The sequence below is a fragment of the Ambystoma mexicanum genome, chromosome 11 (genome assembly GCF_040938575.1).
Source record: "Ambystoma mexicanum isolate Mex_15411 chromosome 11, UKY_AmexF1_1, whole genome shotgun sequence".
In the NCBI taxonomy this organism is placed as follows: Eukaryota; Metazoa; Chordata; class Amphibia; order Caudata; family Ambystomatidae; genus Ambystoma; species Ambystoma mexicanum.
Window position 1 is genome coordinate 1451364745 of NC_090934.1, and position 18459 is coordinate 1451383203.

Sequence of the window (18459 nt, forward strand, 5' to 3'; positions counted from 1 at the left end):
ATGTTTGGATGCAAAAAATTCACTCCGTAGACACCCCGATTCACTACAGTAGGTACTAGAAGGAAGCTCATTTTGAAAAGTGTCTGAAGCAAAATGTTCGATGTGTTGGATATTCCTTTGAAATGTATTATTACTGTATACAGCAGGGGTGTTGCTAGGTCTGGAAAAGATCAGGGACTCCACTAATGTTGGGTACTGGTAGGATTCGGGGCTAGCTATAGCCTTTTAGTTGTAGTCCCTGAGCTTCTATCCGGGGCTACAACCCAAAGACCCAGGGCTATGGCCCTCTAATCCCCCCCCCCCAGCAACGCCTGTGGTATTCAGTTCAAAAGTGTTTATCAAAGCATTTTTAAAGGGAATTAACATGTTTTTATCACGCCACTCCAAATATGGGAAATGGCAAGGTTACAGTTTACTTAAGGTCATTCACGAGAAGAGAGCACAAACAATCAATCTTTCTTGGACATTTTCTCAAATGTGCTGAAGCCATTAAGTGACTGAAACATGCTGCACAAAAAACTAACATCCCTTGCAAAAGCTCCATCTGATGCAAAGCGAAAATCAATATCAAGAGCTTCTGAAACACAACAAACAGCAGGACGACTTGCCGACCAGAGGACAGGAGAAACTTTCTCCAGGGCAAATGAGATGGCAGAGCAAACTGAAGAAAGACTTGCTGACATGATGACAAGAGCAACCATCCTCCAGGGCACATGAGACACCACTCGATCAGGACAAGGGCAACGCCGGGTACCCCAGCTAGTAGGTTATAGGTAGAGCATAAGTGTTCTGAAGCGGGTTCTCTACCTCCATTCTGCTGCGTGTGCCACTTTCCATGTTATTTCGGAAAAAGGCTGGATCCGGTGCCTGCCGTGGCTCGACATCAGGGTGCCAGACAATGCCTGGAATCTCAACAGCCACTTAAGTTATTAAATGGAACACGCTGCAACCTTGCCTGAACACCAGATCTGAGCAGTGCTCCCTGCACTAACTCCGAAGGAGGCAAGGAAACGTGCGGGCGGGTCGGAGACCCAGGTGCTCATCAGAAGGTACTTAACTTTTTTTGAAGTACCCGTGAGCCACTCACGGTAAAGACCCTGTGAAATCAGCTTTACTGTGACAAGCCCACACAGGCCAAATAGAAATCCAACCCACGACTACACACTCAACCCGAGAGGATGGAGTAATGAGGCTCAAGCCGCGGTATCCAATAATCACTGCTGATGAGTAAAATCTGTCAGCAAGATGATGAAAGAAGCCATGAGCTGCTGCGCTCAAGAAAAGAAATAGGACAGCAGCGATCGTCACCAGTACAACACCCCCGGCTTCAGACCCAGCCACCAAGCAACAGACCCCAATAACAATACATAACACAGCATGCAGGGCCCTACTATATTCAAGACCAAGGCGAAAAAATAATGTAACTCCACAATGTGCACCAGTAAGGAAAGAACCTGTGGGAGTACATTATTTGAAGAGAAAGGACACCGAGGTTTGGTGGACAGTGAAAAGGGGTGTGTGGGACTTGTAGTTCACATACTATGGTTCTGTGCTTTAAATTCTTACTGCTCTCACAATTAAAGGGAAAAGAACAAGGCATAACAAAAAGTGGTGTCTCTGTGGAAATTGGGGGAGGGTAGGTGGGAGACGCGGCCTGCTCCCTCTTCACAATCCATTTGTGAGGATCCATCAAACAGAACCTCATCAGACATTGCTTGCTTTTTTTTGTTGCCAGAGAGAGCAGCAATCAGACCTAAATGTTTAGGCACCCGGGGCACAGAAGGCTATGGAGGCATCTTACAGGGGGGGTGTGGGGGCTGCCCCATCGAGAAAGTGCCCTCTCTTATCATTTCTGAACTGGCTCAGGAATCAAATCTTCCCTTCCTGTGAGGTCCCCTTGCATTTGAATATTAATTATCTCAGTAAGTTGTGTGACTGTTGATGAGCTCTGTAGCTAACCTCTATAGCCCTGCAGCTATTAGCGCTCTGAGGCCTCTGGGTGTGTGGCGTTTTACAAAAATTAACATTAAAAAAAAATAACCCCTGTGACGCTCACTCGGTTTCTTTCCTTTTTCCCTGAGGAAGTGAATCCAACTTGTTTTTAAGAAAATTTGTTTCTAGTGTGACTCCGGAGATATTATCGGCCTGATTGTGCCACGTCAGCTGGTGCTTCGCGAACCCGATTTATTGAAGAGGGTCATAGTTTAGCCTGCAAAAGACAAATACACAGCATTGTATTTTGGTTTTAAATTGGAAGATGAAACGGTCCACCTGCTGTACTGTGTCTCGGGAGGATAGCTCAGGGGCAATGTGTTCGCCTTGGAAGCAAGACAACGCAGAGCACCACAGGTTCGATCCCCGGGTCCGCGGTTAGAAACCGCTGGGTATTAAGCGCGTTATAAATAACCTATCATATCATATCGTTATATTTTGTGGAACCAGCAAACCATAGTTTACAACCCAGTTTCCCACATGATGTGCTCCTTAGAGAATCAAGTAATCCCGCAAGGCCTTTTTTATTTCCTTAACTACCACAACTAGGACCAGTGAATAAATACATTTTTTAATGTTATTAGTTAGTTGGTTTGGTTGATATAAACCTTTTCACTGTATACAATACTAAATAAATATACATAAATGTATTCTATGTATCATATTCAAGATTTACATAGGATAAAATGAGACAATTATACACGCAATATATACAAATGTAAAATAAAGTACACATTCTTCACGCAGGGTAGTTAAATCTGAATTCCTAACGTTATGAAAACATTTACCAACATCCAATATAAGTTGAGCAATTTAGATAAACTGTTTCCCCACATTAATTGTGACCAAAGCATATTGTCTCCCATCATTTGAACAGCAGTCCTTGAAGCACTGAAAATGCTTGTTCTTAATCTAGTAGACTCACAATTAATCATGTTCCATGCTTGAACTAGCCGTCCCGTCCTGTGCTTTGCATTCTGGGGCATGTAATCCTGACTTTATAAAATGGGTAAGGTTAAACTACAAGTCCCTAAACACAAAGCAGAAAATCATGACTACAAGCAAGACTTACTCATGCTTGGCAAGGAGAAGCCTCACATTATGACATCATGAGGGCTTCAATGCTGCGGTACTCAACCCTTGTGGCAATTTGGTCTTTAGGGATATAGCCTGGGGAGGTTTCACTTGTGCCGGTAGGTGAGCATGTCACTTTTAAACTCCTAACCCACTTGGAAATATTTGGCTCTGCTCTAGAACTGAATCCCCATCTCCCCCACCCCATCCGCTTTGCAAAATAAATGCTGCTTTAGAAGAAATATGGTCGAGCTTACCTGTAGCGCCTGGAAACGGATATGAGTTACACTACTCCCCGCGTCTCCCAATTAAACATGTGCCGGGGATCCCACTCACGAGAGAGAAGGTTTTTATCCAATGTATGGATGGGTTGGGCCTCGCGTGCTTGTGGGATCTTTTCCCGAACGGCTAGTTCCTGGCGATGGAAGACTTTAAGGCCAAGAGGGTGGTGTCGCCGCGGCGCTAGACATTTTTGTGCATTTTAGGCTGCGTGTTGAACGGAAAGACAGGTTCGCAGATTTCCCCAAGGAGCCCACTACTGCACCTGTTCTGCACGAGGATTAGGTCCAAACTGATCTCCAGGCTGTATGCTGCTATAATCGATGGGGCTGCGGGGTGGGCCAGGGATTCTCTGGCTAAATGGGGGGTCGTCCTGGGTGACCCTGGAGATATTGTTGCATGCAAACACAAAAGGGGGCCATCAATCGCAGCTTCAAGCTAATTCAGTTCAAGTTCTTGCACCAGTATTACCTGACCCCAGTGGATAAACAAAATTCCCGAACCGCCCGATTCGTGCCGGAGATGTATTGTCTTCCCGGCAACCCTTCTACACCTTGCTTGGGATTGCCCCCGAATCCGCTCTTTTTGGGCACAGGTGTTTGAAATGGTTGAGGGAATTGCGGGTGAAAGGGCGGCCCTGTCTCCCACTGTAGCTTTGTCGCATTACACGTACGAGCTGCCTAAGCATGTTAGAAATCTACTGGGTCTGCTGCTGTTGTTGGCCAAAAGGAGAGTGGCTATGGTGTGGGGTACGGGCCGTCCTCCTGCATATGATCAGTGGCGGTCTGACATCTTATACTGTTACGAACTGGAGGCGGAATATGGATCTATTGTACACCCGGCCTCGAGGCCGAAAGACATTTGGGGTCCGTATGTTGCATACCTGTTGTCGATCAGCAAAGCGCCTCTGTGGGGTCTGATTGTCAATCTGTCTGTTAAATTTGTGACTAATAGGGTTGCTTCTGCCTTGGGTTGTAAGTTTTGCTGGGGGTGCTGCCTGGGTGTGGGGGTGGTGTTGCTTTGTTTTGTCTATGCTTTAAATATTGATAAAAACAGCTTTAAAAAAGAAAATAACTCTTTTGGCTCTTCGATATTTCAACAAGGTTTTGCAGTGAGTGAAAAATCTTTTTTTCTTTTACAGACACATAATCCAATAAATATTGAGGTAAGTTCCCCTAATTGGATATTTATTTGGACTTGAATTCACTTTCTGGGTCCATTTTAGCCTTGCTCAGTAGATATGCTATGCCACCCTCACCTCCCATTTTCCTCTCTCGATTCATCCATCAGGTTTTGGTTTACGGCTCACTATTCAGTTTACAGTGTGGTATCCATCCAAGCCCGCTGCCCAAATAAAAGGCTCTCAATGTGTCCACCACAGAATTAAGGGGTGTGTTGCCCCTACTGGGAGTTAAACCTAAAATCCACAGGTAGCAGTAGTTGTCATTTGCGTAGCACCTTTTCTCATTAATATAGTCTCAACGCGCGTGTGGTGGGAATGCTCTCGGGGACCAAAGTCCAGGCATGGGAACATTCTCAGTTGCGTGTGTGCATTTGCCCAAGATTAGGAATTAAGTGGGCTTCAATAAGCAACCCAGGAGATAAGACATGTGGATGGGTGCTGATGGAGGTCACGAGAGTGTGCGAGTGCAAGAGACTCGTTATGTGCCCAGCTAGACGGAATTCTTGTCATATGTTGTCGCTGTATTCTGATGGCAGAGGTGTTGAGACCAAAGGCCTGATTAACAATGCGTTTTGAAATGGGCTGGAACTCTGCCTTTCCTCTCCTTCCCCTAGAAGCCCACTGTCTCCCAAGCTCTGGTTCTCTCTAGGTTGAACTATTGTAACAGCCTCTTTCTAAATCTTCCTGCCTCTACTCTACACCCTCTTGCACCTTACCCAGAACAGGACTGCGAGACTTGTCCTTGGCCTCAAGCCCTGGGATCGTATCTCTCCAGCTCTGAAATCTCTCCATTGGCTCCCAGTGGATGCAAGGATTAAATTCAAAACCCTCTGAATTGTCCACAAGGTTTTCTGGGGCCTGGGTCCAAAATACCTTCAGCTATCCCTCCTCAAATACCTCCCATATCGAGGTCTTCGCTCCTCCACCTCTAACTCACTCAGGGTCAGTCGTTTTTCAAAGAAACAAGAAACAAGCTGGGGGTAGATCTCTGGCATTGGCTGGGGCCTCCCTCTGGAACAGCCGTCCTGCCACTCTGAAACTTGAGGAGAACCATCTTCGGTTCCAGAACCTTCCTTTTTGCTTTTGCCTTCACCCCCTCTCCCCTGCTGATCTGTTCTCTCACAGCACCGTGCACCTGGCCTACCCTCTGTCTTCCGGGCCCAGTTACCTGCTCACCCTGCCACCCTCCCGCACTGCCTCTGGGCCACCACTTGCACTGGGGTCTGTATCTGTACCCATACAGCCTCCCCCACCCCCTTCTTCTTCTGCACTTATCAGACATACCCTGTCTGCTGCCTTAAACCCAGCACTTGCCACTAGCTGGCTGCACTACCACAGTTTGTTGCCTTTATTATTTATTTATTTATTATTTATCTTTTATCTGTTTTTCTCCTCTGCTCCGCACTTTCCACTTCTCCCACCTTCCATGCACTTTTCCCCTCTCCCTCTCCCATGCACTTGCACGTTCTCAATGTCACTGGGCCTAGTAAGATCGCTGTTTTGTTCTGCCCTGTTCCCCTCCATTGCCTTGTTGCGCTCTGAAACAGTTGTGTACGAGCGCAATATAAATAAAATATCAATATCATTATAAAAATGCTTCTGTGAATGAGGCCATAAGTCTGGTTTAAGGAGGCAGAAACGTTAAGTGTCCAGCTAGACCGAATTATGTCGTAGATCGTTGCTGCATTCCAATGTGTGTGGATGGACAGCCGTGCCTGCGGCAGATGTCCACCAAAGTGGTGCATTTATACATACAGAAAAATTGTTTGAGTTTTAGGATTGCGCTCTTTCGAAAATGATTACATACAACTGTTAAAGGTGATAAAAAGTTTTAATAGGTGGTGAGAAAAAACAATTTGGTAATTTATACTGCTCACTATTTGGGCCATATAGTTAGATGCACTAGTTGTCTCCAAATAGAAATGATTCCAGATGGCTTTACTTCTGGACTATCTGTGGGTTGCGCCAGACAGTTTAGTTAGAATTCACTAATTGTCTCTGGGTTCCTGATTAGGGTTCCTGTTAGTTCTATTTCTCAAAACAGTTCTTGAACATCCTTTATCGGGCTGGTCCCTTGAAAGTCCTCGACACGTGTTTCCCTGCCTTGGGTCTAAAGCGGTTGCTCAGGAGGTTGGTGGACCAAAGTGTCCAAAATTCTGTTGTATAGGATTGGAGGAGTGATTGGCTTAATTTGTTCTTGTTGGTTCCTTCAGGGTTACTGTGCGAGTTAAGGAATCCTAGGTTCTTGCTATTTTGGATCCTTTGATGAGATGAAGGATAGGTCAAAATAGTCATTGTCTCGTTGTTATGTTAGTAATTGGACAAAATGCCCTAAAAAGCAAGACAAGGGTGTGTGAAGTGATTACAAGATGCGAAGAAAATTGCTTATGTAATTTAAACAATAAAAAATCCAAAAAAGAAAAATATTTTTTATAAATACTCACTTAGAGTTTAAGCAAGGAAGTTCATGGTTGCTAATCTAATTGGCCATAAGTATAATCAGAATGAATATGTTTTTCTTCTGCAATGTGCTCTCAAGGTAAGTAGAGAAGATCAGGGGGAGCCTATAAAGTAAAAATAGGACAATATATTTTGTGCAATGTCTTAAGTATATACACACTTAATGTACAGAGTTGCTAAAGAGCTACTATCTAGATTAAAGTGGCTGAGCAGACCAATGATTTAAGTTTACCTGTAAATGAAGAACAGAAGGTGGGAGATGCTGCTGTTCCCACCGATGGCACGGTCGCCATGTTGGTACACCATAAAATGGCCGCTTTGCATAGTCAGCGGTGACGTCACTGCATTGAAAACCGGAACGTGATGACGTCAACCGTCCGCGTATGTCGGCCATATTGGAGGAAGAATAACAGCCTCTAGAATGTCATAGTCACACTAGTAATAGATGATCGTGCTTAAAAAGTGCTGTAAAAGATCCTGATCAAGTGCGTAATTGACTATAAAGTCATTGAAACAATGTGGTAAAGAAGACAGAAGTAATTTCAAACACGTCGTGATGCCAGCGTGTTTATGGACACCGCAATGACATCACGTGCTAATCAATATGGGGCTCAGGATAGTGAAACCAAGAGTCGCTTCCGTATGAGTGTCTATAATGTGGATTGATGAGAAAGACCCTGATTAGTGCTATGTAGAATACATTGGTATTAGGGCCATGGGTAAAGAAATCAAACATTTTTGGAGACTAATCGTGATGCTTACATGTAATCAGTTTGTTCACAAAATGCACTTCCTTCCTTTGTTCACATGAGCAGCACATTACATGGGAACTGAGCCAACACAGGGAGGCCTTTAACATACCCCTTCATTACAATTTATGTCAAAATAAACATTTATTCTATTTGAATTTTCATCGATATTTCTAACTCTTGCTCAAATTTCTCTGATTCACAATACATCAGATGCAGTAACATGGATGGGCACAAATCTTCATAATACAGCTTCCACGATTGTCTGAAGGGGCCACCTTATTTTTCTGTATCGCAACATCTGCAACAGCAAAGGATGGCACCTATCAAAGAAACTAAATAAAGCATTACACAGAGTAGTGGCAAGGTTGTTCAGAAATGTCATTGTCAATGGAACAGATCATAGGGAATAAATGGGGTGGCTGTATGATGGCCTACTTAGAAAATACCTCTTTTCTTTATTGAGCACAACTTCCAATACCTGCAAACCTTTCTGAATATCGGTTATCTTCTTTAACTCTGTTAACAACCCTAACAGATTTTCAAACTTTCTATGGATAACCTCAGGCCACCTTTGCTGAAACTATTTGTAAGCTTAACAGCCGTCTTTGCTCTGTAGCCAGAATACATCAAACAACTGTGTTGTGTTCACGTCTGCAAAACAAAATGTACATCTATTGATGGTACAGTCAGTAGCTCCACACAGCTCTCCTCCTTTTTTTCGAACAATAGCTTACTTTACATGGTAACACCCACTGCCTACCCATCCCAGCATATTCTACTGCCCACCGTATCAACTGTCTTCAATGCAAGTGTGTAAGTTATTGCAGCTGGGGCGGTTGCAGGGGCTGCAAGTTCCAATTTGAACCAATGCTTATCCATAAATCAGCGATTGTCCCTTGGGCAAAAGTTAGATATCAGGCAAGAGAACTTCCAGGAGGTTGTACATCCAACAGGTCTGAATGAGGGACCCCAGTCCCAATTGCAGCCTGCCCAGGGACATGGAAGTATCTTACTGGTAGGTGCCCAGACTCCATTCAGCCTTAAAGGTGCACACTTTGTTTTTGCTTTTCCATCTGCTGTACTTCCAGAGGTGTCTCCGGCGCCACCAATCTTTTGGGATTCCAGAGTCATTCCTAAGGATTCTTGGCCAGTACATCGTCTCTAGTGCTTAAAAGCTCATTATTCAGGGTGGCAAGCACCTCTGCACAGGTAATGGGCCTAGTAAAGTCATAACTGAAATCCTATCAAGAGCTCCATCAAAGAGGGTTCCAAAAAACCTCAGACACATCTGAGATGCATGCATAGAACAAGTACACAACCGAAAAGATACTTATATGGAATGTGTTGGTTAGACACGGTCGAGCCTCGGCGGCGTGCCGCGTGTTCGCCTAAACAAACTCCAGCTGTATTTAATCTGGTTCTGCTAAAAAAAAAAGGGGGGGGCGGGGGTGTTTGTTAGAACCAGTATGCTGCGCCTATGTGTGCAAAAAATGTGTTCAGGGACATGGAGCTACAACTGACAAGTGAATAGCATACAGCGAACACATGCTACTAACAAGCAAAAGCAATGACAGTACACCCATGTGCAGGGGCTCCATGAAGATATACATTATAGATACGTTGTTTTGCATCAGCCCGTTTATTACATTCATAAACTAGCAACAGCTACTCCTTTTCACGCAATCACTCGTGTGGTTGTTAGTAGGTGATATCGTAAGTACCAATTATTATAAGAGTAGAGCACCTGCTACTTGTAGTGCATGGTTTGTAACTTATGCTAAAGAATTTGCCCATTGGGCATACGATGGTGATAATATATGTATGTATCGTGTTTGATTGTATAATAAGTTATCAGAAAAGGTATTCACTTACTTGGGAGGAGCACTTTTTACCTTGTGCGCTATGATATCTGGAAATAGGGGAAACGGTGCTACGAGTGTTGAGGGTAAAATATGGGGGAATCAATTCCCAACATCATAGCCAAATACCAAAACAATATTATAATAGATCAGGTGAGACTTACTGTGGGGGTGGGCTGGCCCCCACGCGTCGCGGGTTCTACCCAATGGGCTTGTAGCATCCTGTAAGGCAAAGGTGAGGTTACACTCAATGCCTAATTCTCCTTATTACTTAAATAAATCAGCTATTCGAAATCAAGGGGTGCTCACTGAGTTCCCTCGATGCCTCCGTCAATGGTTAGTAGCTTGGCCTGGTTCCCACATTAGTGGCTGCATGCCGGATTACAGTAAATGCATTCCGTATGAAAAAAAAAACATAAAATAAAGTTGCTGTGTATCAAGGCTAATGAACCTCGTAGCAGAAGGTTGGTACTGTTATAGAGTGTAATGGCCTCTTATTGTTCATGGAGTTTCCTTCTGATCTGCTGTCGAGGAGCCGGCATGTATACCACCATTTTGGTGTGGCCGCGGTAGTTATATGTGCAATGACATCACTGCGTTAGCATGTATGATGTCATTGCGTTACTAATAAACAAAATCATACCAATAACAAAACGCAGGGTTGCCACGATTCGCTTTGTAATAATTAGACTCATACTTATTTCACAAATGATATTTGTTACCTTAATTTGTAAACGCAAATAATGGATACACAAGTGTAAGGATTGCGGTCTAGTAATGCGTACTCTGGGGGTATTCAGGCAGTAATATGATCTGGCCAAGTGTATACTTTTGCGAAAAGGGTTGATACCCTGAGGCAACGGGCTAAAAGGAATGCTACAGCAAGTATAACATCGGCCGATGGCTCTGTGGCCTCAAGAGGCCGATGCCTCTTCCAGTGATGATGAAGTACCACCCATAAAACTGGATATTGTTTAGAAGAGATGCCGCTCTCCTTTGCAAGGATGGGAATGCTCAGAAAGAGGCAAGAGGCCACGGCAGAGGAAGAGGCAGAGACTGGAACCAAGAAATGGAAAACCTGGAGAGGAGGCGGGCAGGAGGATCAGGAAACAGCAGAACAGAGAGGTTAGCAAGAATTGGAAATTGGGGGAAGAAATTAGTGGTTCTGTGTCCATGCAAGTTATAAATTTGTCCAAACATGTTTTGACTCTGGAACAAAATTTACTTTTACAGTTTGGTCTGAATTTTTGTCCGTCTACTAATTTTGATTATACTCAAACTAGATTGAACTTTTAGAAGTTTGTTCGGAAATTAAAACTGACAGCATTTTTTCTTTCCAATCCTAAAAAATGGTGTCAAAAACAAGCAGTCAAGGTAGAACGGATTTAATGATTGCTGATCTGCCCATTTTGATAAATATGGCAGAGTTGGCAGACATTCCACTTGATGTATCCAATTAAAATGTATCTGAATTTGATATAAGTACAGACTCGTCCAAGACTAGCAAAATCTGAACAAAATCCAGATTTAATCCACCTATGCCCATCGGGTGTCTGGAAGCATTTCAAGATCTGGTTACATCAGATCATGAGAAATTGAGACATATCGGATCTGATTCACCCCATAATTTGACCATCAAACTGGAGAATATTCTGTATGATTTACAAAATCTCCCAGATATAGTAATTAAGCCCTCTGATAAGGGGTCCAACATTGTCCTTATGGACCGTGTTGATTATACAGAGAGGCTGGTAGATTACATTGTAGATAAGGGGCAAATCTGACTCTCATGCCCCCTGCACGACTCTCGACATGTAGACAGTGAAAACAATAGATGTGCGTCATTCTTAGCCCTATCACCACAATCGTCGATGTATCGCAGGTGTGAAAAGCGATATCATCTTAGACAACCATTCAGACCATACTCAATTGATGATTTGTACGACATGGAATTGACATCAATCGATCAGGTCAACTGACGGGGAAATCGGAAACCAATGAAGTCCTCACTGACATCACGATGTAGCTGCGCTTAAACATGAAGAACATACTCATCCATTCATGAAGCTACATAAACTTGCACTAGTTTATTGCATGTAGGCATGAAGCACATGCTTATGACCCACTAAAGCAGAGGACGAACACACATACATATCTCTATATTCATATCTTTCGCAAAAAGCAGAAACCGCAAGATGCAAATAATTCATATATCTAGCTTGCACATGCTTGACTGCTACTAACATGGATAAGCCATAAGGAATACTATAGAAGTTGTAGGCCTCTGAAACAAACAAGAAAGGAGAGACAGATTCTGACTGCACAGTCAAGCTGACATGAGCACCGCAGCTCGAGGCGAGCAGAATTAGGACATCCAGCCAAGGACAGAGTGGAAGCAGGAAAATTCCATCCACCTGCAGAAATTCAGGCTAGAATCCTCATAATAACAGACGAGAAGGCTTCATTTCGTGATCTCGATACAGGTGGCCCAGACGGAGAAAACTGTTCCCAGAGAACCAGACAGAAGAAGATACAAGTGTTGTCCAAGACTCGTTAACTGACTGCACTCTCACAGGCTTGGGTGATCAGAGAATAGCAACATTAGAGAACGTTTCACACCTCCATGTTCTTTCCCTTTACCATGAAGAGGAACATTCAATCAGAGAACTGTCTAAGTTCCCAGAGCTGGGAGGACTGTAAGGGAGAATTCTCACACAAGTGCTAAATTCCCTCTAGTTTAGAGCCCTCCAGCTCTTTTCTTAAATTTTGGGCCTTTGAACTTTTCATTTTCAATGTGTTTTACTTTTGTGTTCTTTGGTTATGGAGTTTAAAACAACTCCATAGGCATCATCCTTTTCTGTGTGTCACACAGCACCTTCAGTGCAGTGGCACGGGGATGTCCTTCAGACTTCCCAAGGTTTAAATACCTACACTGGGACTGACTACTGTCTTCCAGAGCCTGTAAATTTAAATTGACTTTACTAGTCTCTTTAAAATTACAAACCCAGCACACACTATCTTCCTATAGAGTGCTGGAGGGGTTGCCTAGCATCCCCTGAGTCAAAACACTCATGTAACAGTCCAATGTTACCCTTTCCTACTTTAAATGGCTGGGGCAGTGGTTTAGATCAAACTACAATGATTTTTCCCGACCGCGAACAACGGTAGCAGACTCCGGTCGGCTTTTTTTGCCATTTCTTTCAGGAACGGTCCTTCTTGTGTTTGTCTCTGCGTGCCAAACCAGGTTTGGTCCCTTTGTTCGTTGGCCTTTGGCGGGCTTCAGTGCTGAAGCCCTCCTCTGGTGCCTGAATGTCTGGGGTGGACAGGATGTGAGGGAGGTGGCCGAAACTCCCTGTGCTTAGTCTCCTAGGAAACCTGAATGCACTCTGGCGTGATTGGCCGGCTGGCTGTCCGGCAAGGACACCCACCCTGCTGTGCGAGTGACAGCCAGGCTAGAATGAATGGGGGAAAACTGTTTAAAAGCAGGTCTCTTGGACTTGGAAAGCAGAGTCGACCACTGGAACGAAAGAACCAAAGACGAGCTGAAGGAAGAGGACTGCTGCCATTCCTGGACGACCGGTGAAGCCCTGCTGCAGGTCCAAATTGCCTGAAACTCCATCGACAGAGAAGCCCTTAAAGGTTAACTTCTTCCCTTGAGTTTGGTGGGACCAACCAACTCGTAAGACACCTGGACACCGTCCCCATCTGGTCGAATTTTCATCAGAGTGCTGTTGAAAACCGGATAGCCAGAGGGAAGGAAACCAGCTTGTGGACTTTAAGGCACTCCCACCTTAAACTGATGTTTGAGCCAGCTTGTTGCCTCTTCCCTGGGCAGTGCAGGAACCTCACGACATCCTCCTTCTTGTCCCCATGACTGAAGCTCGGAACAGCAAGGTCTGCTCGAACTGTGAGGAACAACTGCCTCAGCTACAGCTCTTCTTCATTGAAAAGGTACTGTGGGAACGCGGTCCGGAAATCTTTTTTCGGCCATCGAGAGAGTTCGTGGAACTTGTCTCTTCTGTGAAGGCTTGTCCTTCCCTAAACATTCGTCAAACTGTTCGCCTAGCCAAATTCTTTTAAAATCTGTGGCAAAGACTTAACCGTTATCTAGCAGAACTGTGCTATCCTATACAAAGACTCAAACATTGACTTTGGCCCAACCCTATTGAGAAGAATTGCTGTTTGTAGTTAACTGAAACCCTTTGCCCTGCCTATAAATGTACTTGTGCTGCCTTTCTTATAACCTTGTCTTCTTATCCCTTTTATAAGTAACTGAAGTGCCATTTTGCTCCCACTTCAGGGGTGCTGAACTTGTTCAGTAACATATAGGTGGTGTATTGTAGTTTATCAGTGTGTGATATTGAGCTGCTCTTCCTAGTGGAATGTTTTCTAACTGATTGTGTGAATACATGTATATTCTTTTACCAAGAAACCTTGAATCTGTGTATATTTGAATCACTGTATTTGTTGGCCCTTTGTGTAACTTGTTCTACTGCTCGCTAAACTCTTGAGATAAGGTTGGTTGCTCAGCCACTGCTACCACATAACTGTGTTGTATAGGCTTGTACGAAAGGTGAAATTGTACTGACACTTGTAGTCTTAATTGCATGTAGTGTTCCCAAAGGGTACTGCATGTGATTCTGCCTAACAAGGACACATTCTGCCCAATCCAAATTCACCTTTCCCATAGGGATATCATTTGTTGCAAGGGCTAATGGTCTTGCCGCAACCCTGCAGCATTGTATATGGGTGCTGGTAGAGGTGGTCCTAGCAGGACCCACTGGATATGGCCAACCAATTGCAAAAAACTAACATATGCATTCTTTATATATAACTTAACCAAACGGACCAAAGTAAATGTCTGATAGGTTTCTGGGAGGGAACCTGGATTTGTGACATCACACTAGGATAAAACCAGATGACACATGCTTAGAAGCTGAGAGCTCTAGATGAAATGTGTTCTTCTGGTGTGATCCCCATTATGTTTATTTGGTAATAAATGACAGTAACTTTGCCCCATGGCTGAGTCCTCCGTTCTTGTGGCTGGGTGAATCTGGGGGGCCCAATTGTACTCTCCTCTTAATCAGGGTGACTGCTAGAGGAGCCCAGTCTCACTATATAACTTTGTGATCTACGCTGTTACAAGAAATTGGAATGCAATCCTTTTTCTAACATCAAGGATCTTTCCATTTTATTGAAAAATGGTCCGATCTTGGTATTCTTGACCCGGATATAGCCACATTTCTTTTGCTTTCTGCTCCTGTAATCCCCACTATTTATTTTCTTTCCAAATTACATAGGTCCCTCTATAGACCTAGGGGGAGATCCATTGTTACACGTTCTGGGTCTGTATTAGAAACTATGCCTGGTTTCATTGATGAGACTTTGAATCCACTGGTCCTGACTTTGCCTTCTTTCATGCTGAATACATAGGATTTTCTATCACATATTATCACTAGCAGCGCCTCGATGCCCACGGGTTGCTAGTGTGCTTTACAAATACAAAAAAAAAATTAATGGTACACCTTGGGAAGATGTCATGTTATTGGCTACCCTTGATGTCGTATCATTGTATACTTCTATTGACCATCATATCGGAATAGCAGCATGCAAATCCTTTCTTGACATAAGGTTCCTCAATTATCTTCGCCACCCAGAGATGATCATTGAAATTGTGTTTTTTGTCTTAAACATAATGATTGTCTTTTGAATGATTGCGATTACCACCAGGTAAGGGGGACTGCAATGGGTGCTATTTTTGCCCCCCATATGCAACCTGACCATGGGGTGGTGGGAACATAATTTTTTGTGGAGCTCTGCCAATTAGATTTAATACTGACAAGGTATCCTGTTGGCTCCATTGTATCAATGACCTGTTTATTCTGTGGGAGGGCAGTGAGGCAGAGTGGTTGGACTTTGTGAAGATCCAAAATTATAATGATTTGAATTTACATTTTTTTTAATAAAACACATAGGGACACTGACTTGGTGTTCCTGGATGTCAAGGTAACCAAGGTGATGAATGGCTTGGGCACTACTGTGTTTTGTAAGCCAACAGGTTCCAATCAGCCATTGTCAGCTAAGAATAATCATCCCAGGACCTGCATTAACAGTATCCCCTATGGGGAGTTTGTGCGGTTCTGATGTAACTGTTCAGATTTGTCTGATTTTGATACTCTGGGTGCTTCGGCTGCATCCTGTTTTGCCTCAAGAGGTTACTCCAAAAACCAATAGGACGTGCTTTTGTAAATGCGCGTAGCCTTGATTGAGATTCTCTCTTGGCCACATGCAGGTCTAGTGCCAGTGAGACCAATCAAGAAATTTGACTCATTCTTACCTTTGGTTCTGCCTCAAATCGGATTTGGGATTCATTTCTAAATATTGGCATGTGATCCGGGCAGACAAGGATCTAAATAGAGTCCTCCCAGCCCGCCCCTGCCTCACTTTCCACAGAGCAGGGACTATGAAAGAAAAAACTTCTCTAGTTTCCTAGCTCCAGCCAAGTCACATTCGTGGCTAGCAAAGAATACATTTGTGTTTGTCAAATACACAAGATGCAAGGTGCGCGATTATGCTACCTCAATGTCTTCTTTTAAACATCCTGTAAATGGTACTAGATTTTCCATTCATTGTAATACTGATTTTGTTGTGTATATCCTTAGTTGCTCCTGTTCCAAGTGGTATGTCGGGAGCATGACATGCAAGTTGAAAATTAGGATTTTACAACATGTCCGGGTGATCAAGAACAGGGATTTTTCATATCCCATTGCCAAACATTTCTATGAATATCACAATGATCAGTTGAACAGGTTTTTCTTTTTTGGAGTGGCACACATTAAGAAACATACCCGAGGAGGTGATTGGACATTGAGACTCAGACAGCTGCAGACTAAAATGATCATTGATTTTCAAACAAAATTTCCACCAGGACACAATGTGGATGAGGAGCTTTACACTTTTATTGGTGTTTAGTCATGACTGGTATATGCCTTTTCATTTGCTTTACTTTCACAATATATGAAATGCAATAGTTAATAGTTATTAGATTAGTTATTCTGTTTTTTTCTTAGGTTTGTACTGAGTCTTCTAACATTTGTTTATATAATGTATTTAGTTTAGTTGAGTTTTATTTTGCTTATCCAGGTGTTAAGTATATGGTTTATGAATTTACTCTGGTGAATTGTGTGTCTTTTTTGGGGTTCAGTCCCCTGTGTATTATAGTAGGGTTGGCATAATTTTGGTTGTTTGATTTGTACATTTATTTAGTGGCATGAATAGGAGTAGGATACTCACTCCTATTGATCTAGGGTTTTGTTGTTTCATGGTTCTGATGATTTATTTGTTCATTTTATTCTGACTTAGGGAGCTTTCTTCTACGTATTGCATTATGCATTGTATAATAGTATTCATTGACATCTGCATGCTACACTTTGCACTTAACGTTTGTGCTCCGTTTACATTTGCACTATGCGGTATGTGGTCAGTTGATATTTAACAAGGAGCAGGCACAAGGGGATCTACCTCCTTCAGTAGGAAACTGAAGTCTATACTTACGACAGACTGTTAATACTTTTGCGTGATTTGCACGGTCTGCGTTATTTTGCACATTGACATTTTGCACAATAGGTGGTTCTCTACGTTGTTTGAAGATTAAAAGTTTTAAGACTTAGCCTAAGATATACATATGATATGAAAATTAAATAAAATTGAATATAAGAAGAATTTTTGTATGTTGAAATAATGATATGTGTATTTGGTGGTTTTTATAGTAGAATATGCTTAATAAAATAAAAATGTTTCCTGATAAAATGAATTTGGTTTTATCTGCCATGCACTGATCGCCAACTTTAGTCTTCTCATATGGATTTGTTCTATCCCTTAAGAAGTAAGCAATTGAATAATGACGTTCCGGGGGCATCCCCCTAGTTTTGCAGTTGATATTTGCCACACATGCTTTATAGTTGTGCGTATGGTTACATCTGCAACTTGCCGTATGCACTTTATATTAGTATCCAGTTTACATGTGCTCTAAGCACTTTGCAGCCTGTGTTCAGTTGATATTTTCACTACGCACTTTCCAGCTTTACGTACAGTTTACATCCGCAACTTGTAATTTATATCTGTACCCAGCATGTTTTCATTACAAATATTGTATTGACAATTTTTATTTTTCCAGTATGTTCAAATGTGTTCAGCAAGGTGTATGTTCATTTGTTCGTTCACGGTTGCTAATTTGTTTTGTACTACTTTTAGCACTGTGCAATGTTTACGTTCTTTTCCCCTCCCTCTAAATTGAGTGAACGTGTGGGGCTTTGATGCATTTACAATTTATATTTTGTATTTATACAGGTTAACAATTGCGCATTTTGCACTTGCTTTAATATACAACGCAGAGGGCAAATGTGGAGTGTTTTGCAGATTCCATTCTGATTCATTAGGGGTAGCTCCATTTAAAGAGTCACTTAAATTTCACAACTTAGAATTTGAGAATTGGATTTGGGGACATATTTTAAATTGTATTATTCAATGATTATGGTATATATGACAATAGCATGAAACATACAAGGTTATTTATCACCATGGAATGACGCATTTATATATTTAAACATTCATGCCCCTTATATTATGTTTCTTTGGACGCAATTGATTATTTGTTGACATTGTGCACTTTGTAAATGAACTCATTCCCCTGATCTGTGATAGTGAGTGGTTTACTAAAAGATGGCCGCCATTTTTGACTAACATTATACCTACAGGTAAAACACCATAGAGTTGTATTCCACTCTTTTTATACACCGGAGTTGCATGGTATTATTTAGTGTGAACAAGTGCCCAGTGGAGGCACGAAACACGTTGCTGC

At 42.7% G+C, this 18459-nt stretch overlaps 1 long non-coding RNA gene across 1 annotated transcript; it reads right to left on the bottom strand.

Moving 5' to 3' along the window:
• Nucleotides 1-485: 485 nt before the first annotated feature.
• LOC138504538 (uncharacterized) lies at nt 486-11739 on the bottom strand. The gene is made up of 3 exons (XR_011279861.1): nt 7221-11739; nt 6973-7092; nt 486-6859 (listed from the first exon to the last, which is right to left on the bottom strand). It is a non-coding gene; the product is annotated as an uncharacterized lncRNA (long non-coding RNA).
• Nucleotides 11740-18459: the final 6720 nt, after the last annotated feature.